The 18,318-nt window shown below is 42.2% G+C and overlaps 1 protein-coding gene and 1 non-coding gene across 5 annotated transcripts in view; one reads left to right on the top strand and one right to left on the bottom strand.

Annotated features, from left to right (window-relative positions):
• Positions 1-18,318, bottom strand: part of FGFRL1 (fibroblast growth factor receptor like 1) — a 164,466-nt gene that overhangs the window by 22,823 nt on the left and 123,325 nt on the right. The window lies entirely within an intron of this gene.
• LOC117047675 lies at positions 12,185-12,303 on the top strand. The gene has a single exon (XR_004426740.1). It is a non-coding gene; the product is annotated as a 5S ribosomal RNA (ribosomal RNA).

Below are 18,318 nucleotides of genomic sequence, written 5' to 3'. Positions count from 1 at the left end.
AGATTTACAGAAGCCATCCCAGTTTCTGATTTGGACCTGGAATGCCCCGCTTTTCCTTAGGATGCCCCTATTTTCATCACAGAAATGTTGGGAAGGTATGGAGTTATCTGACCCCAGAGCCATCTGCAGGCAACCCTGTATAGGGAAGTTTTTTGTTTTTTTAATGTTTTATGTTTCGTTATGCTTTTATATATGCTGGGAGTCACCCAGAATGGCTGGGGCAACCCAGTCAGATGGGTGGGGTATAAATAGTAAAATGATGTTGATGATGATGGAATGTTCTTGTTGTTGTTCAGTCGTTTATTCGTGTCCGACTCTTTGTGACCCCGTGGACCAGAGCATGCCAGGTACGCCTATCTTTCATTGCCTCCCGCAGTTTGGCCAAACTCATGCTAGTAGCTTCCAGAACACTGTCCAACCATCTCATCCTCTGTCATCCCCTTCTCCTTGTGCCCTCCATCTTTCCCAACATCAGGGTCTTTTCCAGGGAGTCTTCTCTTCTCATGAGGTGGCCAGTGTGGTGTAGTGGTTAAGAGTGGTAGACTCGTAATCTGGTGAACCGGGTTCGTGTCTCCGCTCCTCCACATGCAGCTGCTGGGTGACCATGGGCTAGTCACACTTCTCTGAAGTCTCTCAGCCGCACTCACCTCACATAGTGTGTGTTGTGGGGGAGGAAGGGAAAGGAGAATGTTAGCCGCTTTGAGACTCAGCTTCAGGATCTGTCCTTCCAGTGAGCAATCAGGGCTGATTTCTTTAAGAATGGATAGGTTTGATCTTCTTGCAGTCCATGGGACTCTCAAGAGTCTCCCCCAGCACTATATTTCAAAAGCATCAATTCTTCGATGGAATAGGATGTCACTATTTTCATCAGAGAAATGTTGGAGGGCATGTGTCATATTGACAGGTATTTGCAAGCTGTTTTGAACAGTAAGAACAAAAACAACAACAAAACAACAAATATTTGAGTAAAATGTTTGGTTTTGGATAAATCTGAACAAAAAACGTGACAAGCTATTCCTGAGTCTGGAACAGAAAGATTTGTACTTGGCTTTCAGAAGATCTTTGCTTTAGACAGAGTGAGCAACTTGGTTTAAGCTAGCAACAGATTCTGGTCTGGACCCGTTTATTCAGTTAAAAACACAACCCCTGCATTTCTCTGCAGTCCACATAGTAGTTCAGATTTGTAATGGGACAATGCCAGTCCCTGCACTGACTGGCTTGTGGCAGGCTTTGGCGCTTTTGATGTCAGGGACCTTGAAAGCCCCATTTCAGAGATGAACCAGCTTTGCATAAATAAACAAAGTGACCTTTGAACTAAAGCCTGAGACCTGAGCACACTTCAAAGACCTGTGTGTGTGTGTGTGTAGAATGAAGCAATCAGCAAGCATCATTAATGCAGCTGCCCGGCTCAAAGCACAACCCCTTGGAACAGCGCAACTCTTTAAAAGAACAAGGGGTGTGAGAGAATAAAGAAGGGAACGAAAGGGTGGGCAAGGAATGAGAGGAGAGGGAAAGTGACGTAATCTGGTCAGGCTTGAAAAATCTTAACGAGGATTTCTCTTGATAATAAATGAAAGATCTAGCACAATGCCACTTAGAAATTTGCTAAGAAACCTCAAGGCGAGGCCCAAATCATACTTTGCTTCCCACTGCAATCAAAGCAAGGCAATCTTTAAATCTCTTTGCTTATAGTCAATTTATATTAGCCAGACATACAAGGCCAAGATCTCTGGATCCCTTGGAGGGCCAATTAAGAATGGGCCTGAACTCAAGAATTTGGGTATCTTGTCAAGGTGTATTGTTTCATTATGCCCATGTCTCTGCCTACACACCTTGCCTTATTGTGCTCTCTTTGTGGCTTTATCTTGAACCCATTCATTTTTTGAACAATGGAACCACATCTCTTTTAAGAAAAGGCTGTGCTGTAGAAAAGAACCCCCCTTAATAGCGTCCAGGTCAAGGGAAGTAACAGTACTACTCTTTTCGGCCTTGGTCAGACACCAACTGCAATACTGTGTCCAGTTCTGGGCACTCACTACAATTTAAGAAGAATGATGACAAGCTGGAAGGTGTGCAGAGGAGGGCGGCCAAGATGATCAAGGGTCTGGAAACCAGGTCTTATTGGGAACAGTTGAGGGAATTGGGTATATTTAGCCTAGAAAAGAGGAGACTGAGAGGAGATGTGATAGCCATCTTCAAATATCTGAAAAGCTGTCACAGGGAAGATGGAGCAAACTTGATTGGTAGAACCGGAACCAATGGTTTCAAGTTACAAGAAAGGAGATTCTGACTCAACATCAGGATGAACTTTCTGGCTGTTAAGAGCTGTTCGACGGTGGATCGGACTCCTTCAGAAGGCGGTAGACTCTCCTTTCTAGGCGTTTTTTAAAGCAGAGGTAGGATGGTCATCTGTTGTGGATGCTTTAGTTGAGATTCCTCCATTGCAGGGGGTTGGACTAGATGACCATTTGAGTCCCTTCCAACTCTAAAAGGTAAAGGTAAAGGGACCCCTGACTGTTAAGTCCCGTCATGGATGACTCTAGGGTTGCGGCGCTCGACTCGCTTTACTGGCTGAGGGAGCCAGCGTTTGTCCGCTTCCGCAGACAGTTTTTCCGGGTCATGTGCCCAGCATGACTAAGCCGCTTCTGGTGAACCAGAGCAGCGCATGGAAATGCCGTTTACCTTCCTGCCGGAGCGGTACCTATTTGTCTACTTGCACTTTGACGTGCTTTCGAACTGCTAGGTTGGCAGGAGCTGGGACCGAACAACGGGAGCTCGCCCCATCGCAGGGATTCGAACCGCCGACCTTCTGATCGGCATGCCCTATGATTCTATGGCTCATAGGTGTTGTAGCCCTAAAGGGCCACAGGTCCCCCTTGCCTGGCCTAAACGAGTCCCATGGTCCTTCTACAGATACAACATATGCAACACAAAAGGAAAGCAGTATCTTGTCATAACTTGCCATAGCTACAAGAACACTTTTTGGGGGTCCTGAACCCCATCATGGTGCTAATTTGAGCTACTCTAACCATAACAGATAACAATTCCGCAGAGAAAAAGATTTACCGTATATACCCGAGTATAAGCCGACCCGAATATAAACCGAGGCACCTAATTTTCCTACAAAAACCTGGGAAAGCTTATTGACTCGAGTATAAGCCGGTTCACCTTTGCCGCTGTGGAGGAGGAGGAGGAACGAGCAGCCCGAAAGCAACCCTTTGGGCTGCTCCTTCCTCTTCTTCCTTTGCCAAGTTTGCATTTATGCGAGCAGTTCAGGAATGGAACAAGCTGCCTGGGGAGAGTAAAGAACCGCCGTTCTTGTACACTTCTTAAGGAATGGTTGACTGGGGAGAGCGGGTGGCGGCACGAGCGGAGAGAAAGGGCTTCTTTCTCGCCACCCCCACCACCCGCCTCACTCGAGTATAAGCCGAGGGCAGCTTTTTCAGCACAAAAAATGTGCTGAAAAACTAGGCTTATACTCAAGTATATATGGTATGCTATACTGAGGCAAAGAACACAAGCAGGGCCTTTTAAATACTGTGTTATGAATGAAGTGGTATATAGTGAAAACATTCCGAATAATGCCACCTGTTTTTATTAATAATATTAAATTTCCTGCTTCTGGGATTGCAATCTATATTTTAATAAACAGATTTTTTTTTGCCTACTCTTCTACGGGAAGTTGACTACTATGGTATATTATTACATGCTAACTGCTGGAAGTTTAAAATGGATAAGGAATCTGTATCCAAAAACAGCAATTTGTAAGCCATAATCTCATACCAATCTAATTAATGTGATACCTGAGATGTGTTTCTTTTGAGACACAGGAGCCCGAGTGGCTGAAATTGCCAGAAACGCTGAAGGGTGAAACTGGGGGCAAAAGGATGTTTACCACCATTTTAAAAAGGCATTGGTGCAAGTCACGAAGACAATCCAATGAACTGGTTTCCGCAGTGGTAAATCATAGTTTCAAAGCCAGCTTAAGGTGGATTGGGGCCACCACTTAAAAGGGGGTTAAAAACACCCACTTTTTAAGACCTCTGGGATTGCTACAGCCTGCTATCCAAGCAACTCACTCATCAAATGTTCTGACTTGAAAACTCATTGAAAAGCACTGAATAACAAAAGCAGCCAGGCTGGTTCATCTCACGAAAATTGCTTAGCACAGGAATCTCCAATCCAATGACCCTCGTGATTTTGGGGATTTATACAGCAGGCCCTTCCTTTGCCTGTGCCCCGTATGAGAATGGGAGAGAGGGTGGGGAGTTGGAGGGAGGTGTTGTCCGCAAGGAAGAGCTGCAGAATTAATATTGGTACGTGTGCTTTTTAACTTGTTCATAAACATTCTAAAGTTGGGACTGAGCAGTGAGGTGGCCAAGTTTGAGGGCCACACTAAATTGTCCAGGGCTGTTAAAACAATATGGGAATTGGGAAGAGCTCCAGTAAGATTTCGCCAAACTGGGTGGGGAAATGGCAAATGCTGTCCAATCTGAACAAGTGTAAAGGGATGCATGTGAGGGCACAATTTCTCAATTTCACATATGGCATAGGGTCTGAACTGGTGGGGACTGACCAGGAACAAGGGTTGTAGTGGAGAGCCTGACAAAGATGTTGACCCAAGTGTGTGGCAGCTGTGGAAAATGCAAATTCCGTGTTAGGGATTATAAGGAAAATGAAGACTGTCCATGTCATAAGGGAAAACAAAATAAAATAAAAAAATTCCTTCCAATAGCACCTTAGAGACCAACTAAGTTTGTTCTTGGTATGAGCTTTCGTGTGCATGCACACTTCTTCAGATACACTGAAACGGAGTAACTGAACTTGTAACCACAAGTTGCTTTATCCCACCCTCCCACCCCTCAACCCATGGCAGCAATTTTGTGACTGGCAATCACCGCATTTTATCAAAATTCAGAATGTGCTCCCTGGTCCAAAAATGTGGCCTCTGGCTTTAGAAGGTTGCCTGTACATTTTGCTTCATAACTTTTCTCCTAGGAGGGTTAGAGGCGAGAGAGACAGACAGAAAGACAGAAAGACAGACAGACAGACAGACAGCAAGTGCAATTGCTCCAATTGTACCATTATAATCTGACTGTGCATAGTTTAAAACACATGTTGGTTTAATGAGCATGAACACACTCCTGGCTGTGCTGTGTAAGGGAAGAAATATGCCAGGAACCAAAATGCCAGCATTTGGCTTCTTGCTATATGTAAACCTGGGCTTGTGGTTTATTTTCACTCATTTGTCTGGAGAGATATGTGAACCCAGGTTCACATACAGTGGAAAGCCAGAGTCTGGTTTGTTTCTGGCTTGTTTCCTGCACCTGGAGCATAGTCCAGAGTGTGGAAAGAGCAACAGTAGTTTATTTTAAGCTACTATTTAGTACTGCCGGCAAACATGGCAACACACTTAATTCATAGGATTCTGAAATCCTATGAAACTGACATTAGATTAACAGATGCTAAATTTATTCATTAATCTATTTTTGTGAATCCAGAACCTGTATGCATTCTCTGGCTAGCTTGAAATCAAATAATTGAAGGTCAGGCCAATTTTCCGCTCTACAGTTCATTACTTGAACTTCAGCATTGTTCCTGCTCTGCAAGGGGTGCTTGCAGGGCAATTGTTCTTTTATTTATGATATGTAGCAACAAGCATATTACACAGTCATTGCAGAAGGTAAAGGTAAAGGGACCCCTGACCGTTAGGTCCAGTCGCGGATGACTCTGGGGTTGCGGCGCTCATCTCGCTTTATTGGCTGAGGGAGCAGGTGTGCAGCTTCCGGGTCATGTGGCCAGCATGACTAAGCCACTTCTGGCAAACCAGAGCAGCGCACGGAAACGCCGTTTACCTTCCCGCCAGAGCGGTACCTATTTATCTACTTGCACTTTGACATGCTTTCAAACTGCTAGGTTGGCAGGAGCTGGGACTGAGCAACGGGAGCTCACCCCGTCAGGGGGATTCGAACTGCTGACATTCTGATCGGCAAGCCCTAGGCTCTGTGTTTTAGACCACAGTGTCACCCGCTGCAGAGGAAAATAGGAGGAAAATATCAGGTCGTTCAACTTTCTGACGGATGCAGAAAATTGCAAACATGCGGGAAATAGCACTGGGCAAAAAGGGAGCACTAATAATTGCAACAATACAGAAACTGAATTAGTGTGTGTGTGTGTGTGTGTGTGTGTGTGTAGGAAACAGGTGGTGCCTAGTTGTGCTATCATTAACTGAATTGTTACAGGTGGGTAGCCGTGTTGGTCTGCCATAGTCGAAACAAAATAGAAAATTCTTTCCGGTAGCACCTTAGAGACCAACTGAGTTTGTTCTTGGTATGAGCTTTCGTGTGCATGCACACTTCTTCAGAACGTGTGCATGCACACGAAAGCTCATACCAAGAACAAACTCAGTTGGTCTCTAAGGTGCTACTGCAAAGAATTTTCTATTAACTGAATTGAGTGCCAATTCCATATTGTTGCTGCTAAGTTGATGTTATCTGATCAAGGTTGCTTGCAGTTTGCATATTTCGTGGTTTTAGAATCTTTCCAGCGCAGATCTGTATCTCTTTTCACTTCTTAATTACATAATTTCTGCCCAAATAAATGTGTGCATATCACTGACCAAGGGGCTCCATGCACTGCACATCCTACTTATGGGCTCTTCCCCATTCATTCTCACCATGCCAGCATTAGATGGCACTAGGAACCATCAGGTGAGGCCAGGCAGGCCACTGAAAGGAGATGCCTAGGTTTTGCCCCTCGTGTGTTGAGGCTGTCACGGGCAGTACAGGGGGAAGTGGCTGCAGAAAAGTCTGCAGCTTTGCACAAATTCACAGAAACCACAATGCCTTTCTCGAATTCTTCCTAAGCAGCGTGAGAGGGTTTGGCCTGGAGAGGCCATTTGCAACTGCACTCCTAGAAACACTGGAACATGCTGGAGGTGGGAGGATTGGCTCTTACAAATGGATCCTATTGAAAAACAAATGGCAATCTACATGAAAGCTCAGCACTTGGCAAACATTATTTTACAGGGCGGAATGAAAATAGCTTCCCACACAGTGTAAAATAACGAATTTGAATCTTGAGCTGTGAAAATAAGGACACCACATGGCTATAGTTTAAAATAAAACCCAAGCCATAAAAAGCAAAGGGAGACACATGGACAAGGTTAGCACTTAAAAATACTGTGCCCACAGTAGCAAAAATAAGACGGTTGTCTTTTCACGCAACTTTCATAACCATTACTACATGGTGGATTAAGAGCTTTATAGATGTAAGGAGAGTTTGCCTGTTCACATCCAGTCTTCTCAGTACTGACGAATGGAGGAGCAATACGCATGAAAGGATTCCTTAGAATTATATAAAGTGGTGCAACGCAAAGAACAGAGATTATGCTACAAAAAGGTCCCCGAGCATTATTTCTAGTCTTGTCCATATAATGACATTTCAGACTACTGGTAGCCCCTCACTTGCCACTTTACCGTATGCAAGCACAGCATTACAGAATACCTTCATCGGTGTTTCTCAAACTTGAACCCCCAGCTGTTGTTGGACTACAACTCCCATCATCCCCAGCTAGCTAGCAGGAACCAGTAGTCAGGGATGATGGGAGTTGTAGTCCAGCAACTGCTGGGTGAGAGCATCGTGGACACTGCTGCTGGCTGTGGGTGGATCTTCCCCATGGCCTGCATGGAATGGGGTGTGTGTGGGAAGCAGCCCCAGAGTTCCTGAATCCAGATGCCGCTGAGGAAGAAAGGTGCCACCTGAGAGTTCTGCTGGGGCGTCCCTTCACCTGCATCCCTGAGGACTACAATGAAATTGGGTGTGTACAAGGGGTGTGTACGGAGGGCGGTGAATACAGCACATGATATCGTGGGGTGTCCCCTGAGTTCACTAGATGACATCGCAGGAGGCCGCTGCCTCAGGAGAGCGAGGGAAATTCTCAGGGATGACTCACACCCCGGCCAGCACCTCTTTAATCTCCTACCTTCGGGTAGGAGGTATAGAAGTATAGTCAGCCGCACCAACAGGTTAAAGAACAGTTTTTATCTGTGGGCTGTTGGGCTGCTGAATGGGGAAAAATTAGTGGTGCCATTGACTTCCGACAAACACACAGAGTGCGAACAAGAATGAGTGTATGGGGGGGGGACTCGTTTAATTTCACTGCACACAGGTGGTGTAGTGACGATAAAGGTTTATTATATTATTATTATTGCAGCAATATAGCTTCTGCAAGACTCAATATTTGCATCTGATATAACAAAGGGCTGGGGAGGAGACTGGAGACAGTTGTGGCAGCTATACCTTGTGGCACAGTCGCCCCATCCCCTAGCTCACCCATGCTGGGTGCTCTGTCCTGGTATTCTGAGTTGCAGCAGAGGGAGCTGTGTGTACTTTTCAGCCTTTGCATCTTGAATCCCAGGGCGAAGTACCATATTTTTCGCTCCATAGGGTGCACCTCGTTTTTAGAGGAAACAAAAAATAAATAAATATATTTTTCTGGTTTCCCTCCTCTAAAAGCCCGTTTTTTTGAGGATCAGCTAAAAGTTTTGCAGCTTTTTTTGCAAAGGGGAAAGCCCTGGTTTTTGAGGATGAGCTAAAAGTTTTGCAGCTTTTTTGCAAAGGGGGAAAAGCAAAGCTCTTTTTGCAAAGGGGGAAAAGCAAAGAGGAAAAGCCCTGTTTTTATGGGGTTCAACTCACATTTCTGCATCTTCTAAAGGAAAGGGAGCCTTTTCTGCAGTTTCCAGACAGATAATCTAATCAGCCAGTCATGTGTCGCTGGGGAAACAAACAACCTCCCTCTGCAGCACATTCAACAAAGGAGGGCGTGGCAAGAGGGCGTGGCCAAAAGGGAGCAGGGGACTCTTATCTCTCTCCCGATCTCTTGCTGATCAGCTGCTGAGCAGGGTCCTTTCAATACCCCCTTTTCTCTTTGTAAAATAAAAAGCATGATCCTCTTTTGGCCCCTGGGCAATTCAGCTCCAGGGAACACCATTCGCTCCATAAGACGCACAGATATTTCCCCTTACTTTTCAGGAGGAAAAAAGTGTTTCTTGTGGAGCGAAAAATACGGTATCTGTTAAGAGCCAAAGCCTGTTGTCTATGTGCTTCACCTTCCTATGCGTATTCTGGAGGCGGGCTGCTTTGTGTGAAGTGCCTCCCCCCCCCCCATGTGTGTGTGTTGCTTGGGTCAAGTTCAGTGTTTACATGGGTACAGGATTTGGTTCAGCCACATCCCCATCCCATTTTGGCTGCTATGCTGCACAGTTGGGCAAAGGAAATACGCTGGCCTGGACTGGCGGCACCACATCCTCCCAGCAGTGTCCATTTACCTCGCGTGGCGGCAGTGTAGGGTAGCTTCAGCCATTTGTTAGAACCCCTCAGTCAGCACAACTGAGGTGCAGGGCTGTCCTTTAAATTATCCCCAAGATCCACCAGTAGATTCCAATCCACCTTCTGCTCATCCTGACTCTACAACAAACACTTCTCATCAAACATTTGGTGCTGCAGACCAAAGCAAGGAGTGCCTGGCGCTAAGTGTCTACTCAGCGCTGAGATTTATGGGTCAGGCAACAGGAGGAAGGACACAGGATTCTCCTTCAGTTCCTTGTACGCATTCTCTTCTACAGCTGCTGGGAGTAACTTTAGCAAACATCAAGGAGAACAGGAGGTTTACTGAATTAAAATATTTAACATACTGGCTAGTCATCATTCCCTTTGAAACCAATATCCATCTGGGATTTGACTGGATGAAGGCTGCAGCAGTCTTGCCATACCGTGTCCCAAAAAAGTTCAGAAGGGAAGCACATTGTTGTATACTACATGCGAATTCCATGGAGGAAGGGCCAGAGTGCATATGTATGTAAAAGTCGCTCATCTTTCAGGACCTCACCTCTGACAGCAACCAGTCATGTGTTGCTTATTTAAATAACCCTGAATGCTAATAACGTTATCGCTGTCTGTTTTATTTAAATCAATCACTATCTTATTCATATTTGCCAAAGAGCACCCACCCTTGGTTCAGATTCAGGATACTGTCAGAAAACAGAAATTAGATCTCAGGACCAGGCATGCATTTTGATTGAGCAGCTGTTGTCAAAATATGATATTACCCAATCATTATCCAATAACTGTAATATTTACATCAGGAATGGGGAACCTGTGTTGCTGGACTCCAGTTCCTACCAGGCCTTGTCAGCATGGCAAATGCTCAGGGATAATGATTCTCCATCCCTTATCTAAATAAGGCTATATTAGTTAGAACCACTTTTTGTTGTTGTTGATGTTCAGTCATTCAGTCGTGTCCGACTCTTCGTGACCCCATGGACCAGAGCATGCCAGGCACTCCCATCCTCCACTGCCTCCCACAGTTTGGCCAAACTCATGCTAGTCGCTTTGAGAACACTGTCCAACCATATCATCCTCTGTCGCCCCCTTCTCCTTGTGCCCTCCACCTTTCCCAACATCAGGGTCTTTTCCAGGGAGTCTTCTCTTCTCATGAGGTGGCCAAAGTATTGGAGCCACAGCTTCAGGATCTGTCCTTCCAGTGAGCACTCAGGGCTGATTTCTTTAAGGATGGATAAGTTTGATCTTTTTGCAGTCCATAATTCAATTCTTCAAGCATCCATTCTTCGGCGATCAGTCTTCTTTATGGTCCAGCTCTCACTTCCATACATTACTACTGGGAAAACCATAGCTTTAACTATACGGACCTTTGTCGGCAAGGTGATGTCTCTGCTTTTTAAGATGCTGTCTAGGTTTGTCATTGCTTTCCTCCCAAGAAGCAGGCGTCTTTTAATTTCGTGACTGATGTCACCACCTGCAGTGATCATGGAGCCCAAGAAAGTAAAATCTCTCACTGCCTCCATTTTTAAGGTGAATATAAACACAGCATATTCTATTCTAAGACGCACACACCAGTTTTCTTGTAACTGCCATCCTTTTCAAAAAGATATTTTTGGGGAAAGCGACTCCAGGTACCTGAGAATGGCTGCATGGACTTCTCGGTCTCTCTAAAGTGGCAACACAGCAAGCGTGAATGTCGTGCTTGTGTATATTAGCACCTCTCCAGGACGATAAAACTGAAGTCTGGAAATGTGCTCAAATGTTAAAAAACAATGAAAATGGCCAACTCACTCCTTTATTTTCCAGAAATATTAGCCATTTCCCCCTCCGTTCCAGCCATGGTAATTCAGGTAACTGAAGCTTCAAAGTAGGTTTAATAAAGACATGCCTGCCAAAAATGACAAAGCCCCTTGGTATTCCTCCCAACTTCTTATATGCTGGAGCTTTTCATAAATTCAACTTCCTTCCAAGCTGTTTAAAAAAATAATAATAACAACAACTAGGTGCTTTTTTTTTTCATTTAAAAAAATGAACAAAATGGTTTGCACTGTCCCAAGCCAAAATGTAACTTTATAAAATCCATACTCTTATTACAAAACTAAAGATGGAATGGAAGTAGCAGGTTCGAAGCAAGACTAGAATCTTCCCTAACCTGCCACACATTTTGCAACTACCACATTTTGCAACTAACATGTACAAACACATTCTGTGGTTTACAGCTGGGTTTTTTCAACCACAAAAGGAAGAGTAGTTATTTCTATTCACATTTTTATTTGTGGGGGGGGGGGGGAAGGAATGAAGTATTGCTGTTACTTGTGCCTCACGTCGAAAGTGACATTCTGTTACCCAGGCCAGGGTAAGTTGTTTTCAATTTAAGTTTTCACTTTGGACGGTCTCTGGGACAGCAGGAACACAAATAACAGAGTACATTGTGGTACAGCGGTTATAGAATGCCAGGCCAGCAGGCCTAAGTTCAAATTCCCACATAACTATGAAATGCTCTGTGTGATTTTAAACCAAAACACACACACACTCTCTCAACCCAGTCTACAACAACAGGTTGTTGTGAAGATATCACTCGGAGTTTCTTAGAGGAAGGATAAAACTGGCGTGTATAAATATCTCAAGAAGAGAATCAGCATCCAGGAGGCATGTCCACTTTCCCCCCTCGAGCCCTAAAAGCTTTCTTGTGATCCACTCTCCAACTGGCACCTGCTGTTTCTGCTGCAGCACCTACCAATTTCCAATGGGCAGCTGCTGCAGCAGCACTTTAGAAGTTACTGTGGGGCACAGTCTACGGTACGTCCAGGGTGCAAATGCTTAGATGTGAGAACCAACCAAAGTCTACGGCCATACTACCCTGAACACGCCCGATCTCATCTGATCTCGGAAGCTAAGCAGGGTCAGGCCTGGTTAGTACTTGGATGGGAGACCGCCTGGGAATACCGGGTGCTGTAGGCTAAATCTGCAGAGTCGGTGATGTGGAGACTGTGTCACATGTACTCCTGTCTTGTCCCTTATATAAAGATCTGAGGGATGAGATCGTCACGCCGCTTATACTTGCCATTCCGGGCCGCTTGCCTGAGGACATACTGTTTTTCCTCCTGGCAGACCAGAATACCCAGACAACGGAGAAGGTAGCCAGATTTATTGAGAGGGCCATGAAATTGAGGGCTGCCAGCTGAATGATAATAGCGCCCTCTGCATGAACTTATAACTAAGATCTCATCTATTTTGTTTTAATTGTGTTGTGCTGAATTCTGATTCAGCTCTTTTTACTGGTTTATATAGGGCTTTTTACCGGTATCTGTAATATGTGTCTTTTTGATGCAATGGCCTGTAGGCTACGCAAATAAAGTTTGTTGTTGTTGTCCCAACCAAAGGAAGGGCTTATCCACCTTTTTCAAATGCCCGTCCTAGGGACTTCTGGAAGAAGTTCAAGCACAGCTTAGTTGTGTAGCCGGCCTGCTTCCATCCAGTCCACATGGTTGCAAACATATCGCCACAAACTTCTTGCTTTGAGTTTTGATTGTGAATTGCTTTCTTGCAAACTGAAAGTTTCAAGCGCAGATTATAATATGGAAAACTGGTCTTAATATAGAAAAGTGAATTTTGGCCACACTTTAATTTTGATGACCAATAGTATCCTGCCTGTGGTTAGGGATGTAAATTTAAAGTCTTACAAGGTGCAAAGGAAAGAGGAGGATTAGGTGTGCCAAATCTACAATTTTATTTTGCATCCTGTTGTCTAATGTGGATAAAGGAATACAGTAGTTGATGCTGAGAAATGAGAGGACTTTAGAAATAGAAGGACTAAGGTTTGGATGACATGGATATTTGTGGTACAATAAAGTTAAAGTTAAAATCAGTGTATTACAAGTGCCATATTAGAAATTTGGAATAAATAAAAACCAAGGTTGTGCCAAAAGACACCCTTATGGATTTCACAAGAAGCTTTTCACAGAAAAGAGATGACAGGTGAAGGGAATGCTGTCTTATCTTAGTAAATTATTAAAAAAAATATACTTTTTAAAAAAAATTTTTTTATTTTCCAGCAAATAAAATACAGACAAGTTGAACATACAATATTTTACAATATTACATAAAACTCCGTCGAGTTTTCTGACTTCCCTCCGTCTTTTCTCTGGTTTTCTAACTTCTCGCTACTTCCTCGCTTTTTCTTATTTCTGTTTATTTTACTAACTTGTTTTCCTCACTTTGTCTTAACATGTCATCCTAGTGCAAGAATTCTGCCAACACCCGAAAGTGTTACCGATTTTTACAGTCTTTCATATAATCTAAAAATTTACCCCACTCCGATTGAAACCTTTGGTCTCTTTGATCTCTTACTCTCCCCGTTAATTTGGCAAATTCTGAATATTCCCATAACTTTGTTTTCCAATCATCCACCGAAGGTAAGTCTTTTGATTTCCAATACTGCGCCAAAAGTATCCTTGCTGCTGTAGTTGCATAAAGGAAAAACCTTTGGTCCTTCTTTTTTATCTCATTTCCAACTAAGCCAATTAGAAAAGCTTCCGGTTTTTTTATAAATGTATATTTAAGTATTTTCTTTAGTTCATTATAAATTACTTCCCAGTACTGCTTGATTTTATCGCATGTCCACCACATGTGGTAGAAGTCGCCGTCCTTCATCTCACATTTCCAGCATTTCTTGTCGTAACTTCTATACATTTTTGCTAGTCTTACCGGTGTGAGATACCAGCGATACATCATTTTCATGATGTTCTCCTTCAAAATTATGCAAGCAGTAAATTTTATGTGTTCGCACCATAATTTCTCCCACATTTCAAATTGAATATTATGACCTATATCTATAGCCCACTTTATCATTGTTTCTTTAATTTCTTCATCTTTTGTGAACCACTCTAATAAATAATTATACATTTTGGATAGTAGTTTCTCCTTTCCTTCTAGTATTTCTTCTTGGAATTTTGATTTTTTCTTATCGAAATTGTGTTTTCTTTTATCCTCATTAAATAAATTGTACACCTGGTGGTATTGGATCCACCCTGTCAACCTTTCCGCCACCTGATCGTAGGGTTTAATTTTCCATCCTTTTTCTGATTCAATTAACAGGTCTTGATATGTTATCCATTTTTCATCTTCCGTGTAAATCTTTTTTATCGTTATTATCTCTGTGGGTGAAAGCCACCTAGGTGTCTTTCTTTCTAGTAAGTCCTTGTACCTTTGCCACACCTCATATAATGGTCCCCTAAATATGTGTGATAAAAATTCTTTGTGAACCTTCGCTTTGTCTTGCCAGAGATAGGAGTGCCAACCGTATCTGTTGTTAAATCCCTCCAGGTCTAGCAACTCCTTATCTTCCAGCATTATCCACTCTCTCAGCCAGACTAGGCAAGATGACTCATAATAAATTTTAATATCTGGCATTCCAAACCCCCCTCTTTCTTTTTTGTCTACCAATAATTTATGCTTAATTCTCGGGTGTTTGCCCTGCCAGATAAATTTTGTCAGATTTTTCTGCCACCCTTTTATCTGGCTCGTTCCCTTAATTACCGGCAACATTTGGTACAAAAACAGAATTCTCGGTAATACATTCATTTTTATACATGCTATTCTACCCCACAGAGATAAATTTAATTTGTTCCAAATTTCTAAATCTTTTTTAATTTCTTTCCAGATTGGTTCATAATTATCACTGAATAGGTTTATATTTTTTGGGGACAACCAAATTCCCAAATACTTGACCTTTTTCACCATCATAATACCATGCTCTTTTTGTATTTCTTCGATTTCCTTCTTGTCCAGATTCTTAACCAACATTTTTGTCTTTTCCTTATTTATCTTTAAACCTGCCAAATTACCGAACTCCTCTATCACTTCCAGCATTTTCCCCATACTTTGTAATGGATCTTCCAAAGTCATAACCAGATCGTCCGCGAATGCCTTAACTTTAAATTCCCTCCTACCGACCTTCACTCCTTTTACCTCTTTTGTATCTCTTAATTTATTTGTCAGGATTTCCAAAACCATAATAAAGAGAAGTGGCGATATCGGGCAACCCTGCCTTGTGCCTTTTGTAATTCTAATTTTGTCTGAAAGTATTCCGTTAACCACTAATTTCGCTGTTTGTTCTTTATAAATAGCCGTGATTCCCTTTAAAAAATTTTCTCCCACCTCCATCTTTCCCAATACCTTCAACAAAAATTCCCAAGATACATTATCGAAGGCCTTTTCGGCATCAATAAAAATTAGTGCTGCCTTTCTATCAATTTTCAAATCCAAATATTCTATCAGGTCCACAATTGTTCTTATATTATTTTTCATTTGGCGACCTGGTAGAAACCCATTTTGATCTCTGTGAATTACTTTATTCATAACCTTTTTGAATCTATCAGCCAATATGTTTGTAAATAATTTATAGTCCAGGTTCAATAAGGAAATCGGTCGGTAGTTTTTCACATTCGTCAGATCTGTACCTTGTTTGGGGATTACTGTAATAAAAGCCTCTTTCCATGAGTCTGGTATTTTTCCATTGGTTAGAATCCTATTCATCAATTCTAACATCCTTGGAACTAGTTGTGGTGCCAAGTCCTTATAATACCTAGCCGATATGCCATCGGGGCCTGGGGCTTTCCCCCCTTTTAATTTCTGTATTGCACTTTTGAGCTCCTCTTCCGAAATTGGAATATTCAACTGTTCTTGGTCTTCCTTTGAAATTTTTCTTGGTTTATTTTTCTCCAGATAACGGTCTATTTCTTCATCTTCCTCCTGCTCCTTCTGATATAAATTCTTATAGAAATCTTGGAATACATTTCTAATTTCCTTTGGATTATCTGTTATTACTTCATTCTTTTTAATTTTATTTATTATACCCTGTTCCTGTCTTCTTTTCAATTGCCATGCCAGTAATTTCCCTGTCTTATTTGCATATTCAAAATTTTTTTGTCTCAACCATTTTAACTTCCACTCGATTTCTTGATTGATCATCGATTCAAATTGGTTTTTTAGCAACTTGATACTCTGCTTCAATTCTTGATTTTTTGGTTTCCGAATTAGTTGCTTTTCTTTGTCTTCCAATGCCTTCAATATTTCTTCCTACTTTTTTTCTCTTGCTCTTCTTATACCAATATCTTGTGAAATCATGAAGCCCCTCATCACCGCCTTACTGGCATCCCAAATTGTGTTTAGATCTGTTTCTTCGTTTGTGTTCAATGCAAAGTAGTCATTCACTGCCTTTTTTGCTTTTTCAACCACTTTTTCATCATTAAATATATTCTCATTCATCCTCCACCTGCTCTTGGCACCTTCTCCTTTTAGTTCCATATAAATGGCATTATGATCCGATAAGGTTCTTGGCTGGATCTCTATTTTGTTAACTTTTGACACTACTCCCTTGGTGGCCCAAATAAAATCTATTCTTCCTGAGCTTTGGTTGGGCTCTGAGAAGTGCGTGTACTGTTTCGTTGTTGGGTGTTTGGATCTCCATATATCTATTAAATTTAAATTCTCTATCAACGTGAAAAAAGACTTCGGTAATTTCCCTTCGGAACCCGTGCTTCTAGATGATCTATCGATTGCTGGAGTTACCACCCCGTTTAGGTCTCCCATTAAGATTTGCCTTTGGTCAGCATGTTCAAGTAGGATTTCCTCAAGTTTCTTGTAAAACTTGGCTTTCTTATTGTTTGGGGCGTATATTCCTACCAGCAACAGTTTCTCACCCTGCCATTTAATTTGTACGATTATCACTCTCCCCTCCTCATCTTTATATATTAATTTGGGTTCCAACTTGTGTTTTACATAAAAAACCACCCCACGCTTTTTCTTTTTATCCGCTGTCGCAAAATCCAGACCCAGTCTTTTGTTTATTAATATTTTCCTATGTTTTTTGGCAATATGGGTTTCTTGCAAACATATGACATCTAATTTCTTTTTAATCAAAACATGTTCAACTTTATTTCTTTTACATTTATTGTTTAGACCATTTATATTCCACGAATATACTTTGTAGTGGGTATGTATTTTTGTATAGCTTAAGTATCAATAAATATGTTGTTGTTGTTTTTAAAAAAATAAATGTTCCTCCCTTGCAGTGCTGTTTCAGTTCCACTGCGGTTCGGCTTCCAACAAAACGACATTACTCATCTAAGGGCCACCAGGGCAGAACTTTACATAATTAATTAAGCTATCACCATGTTATTTCCACACTAATTTGTTTCAGGCAAAGACCATTCATGTCAACACAATGCAAATGGGAAAGAAGATCAATTACTTATTGTTTGTGGACTGAAAACAGCAATAACGTATACAGATTGTACCCAGTGGGTTGATTTCTGCTCTGGACATGGGACGAATAAGTAAACAGCTGCAATTTCTACTCCCATTTTCTTTAGAATTCCCTGACATCCTTAGCTGTGGATTTAAACCCTTAAAGTACAGCAGAAACGTAATGGTGCACAAAGGCAGAACGTAACTGCATACTGGCTTTGCTCCCTGCATTGGTTTAAAGGAACACACATAAAAGCTGGCAGTCCACATATTAAGATAAGAATAATAATAATGAAATACAGACAGGCACATTACCGTATTTTCCGGCGTATAAGACGACTGGGCGTATAAGACGACCCCTGACTTTTCCAGTTAAAAAATAGAGTTTGAGATATACTCGACCACAGATTCTCCACCCGGCATATAAGACGACCCCTGACTTTTGAGAAGATTTTCCTGGATTAAAAAGTAGTCTTATACGCCATAATATACAGTAAGTACGAAAGGAAGTGCTGTGAGATTGGTGGAAGTCTGTTATTTATTACCTATTATTTATATAAAAAAGGTGTTGATGGTTTTTCTGAGGTATGTTTCTTTATCCATTTCCTATTTTCTATTTCTTTTCTACTTTCTCTCTCTGTTGCTGTTGTTGTTGTTCAGTCGTGTCCGACTCTTCGTGACCCCATGGACCAGAGCACGCCAGGCACGCCTGTCTTTCACTGCCTC

This window comes from Lacerta agilis, chromosome 5 (genome assembly GCF_009819535.1).
Source record: "Lacerta agilis isolate rLacAgi1 chromosome 5, rLacAgi1.pri, whole genome shotgun sequence".
NCBI lineage: Eukaryota > Metazoa > Chordata > Lepidosauria > Squamata > Lacertidae > Lacerta > Lacerta agilis.
Note: the sequence above shows the minus strand (reverse complement) of the source record. Positions and strands in the feature narration are given on the sequence as shown.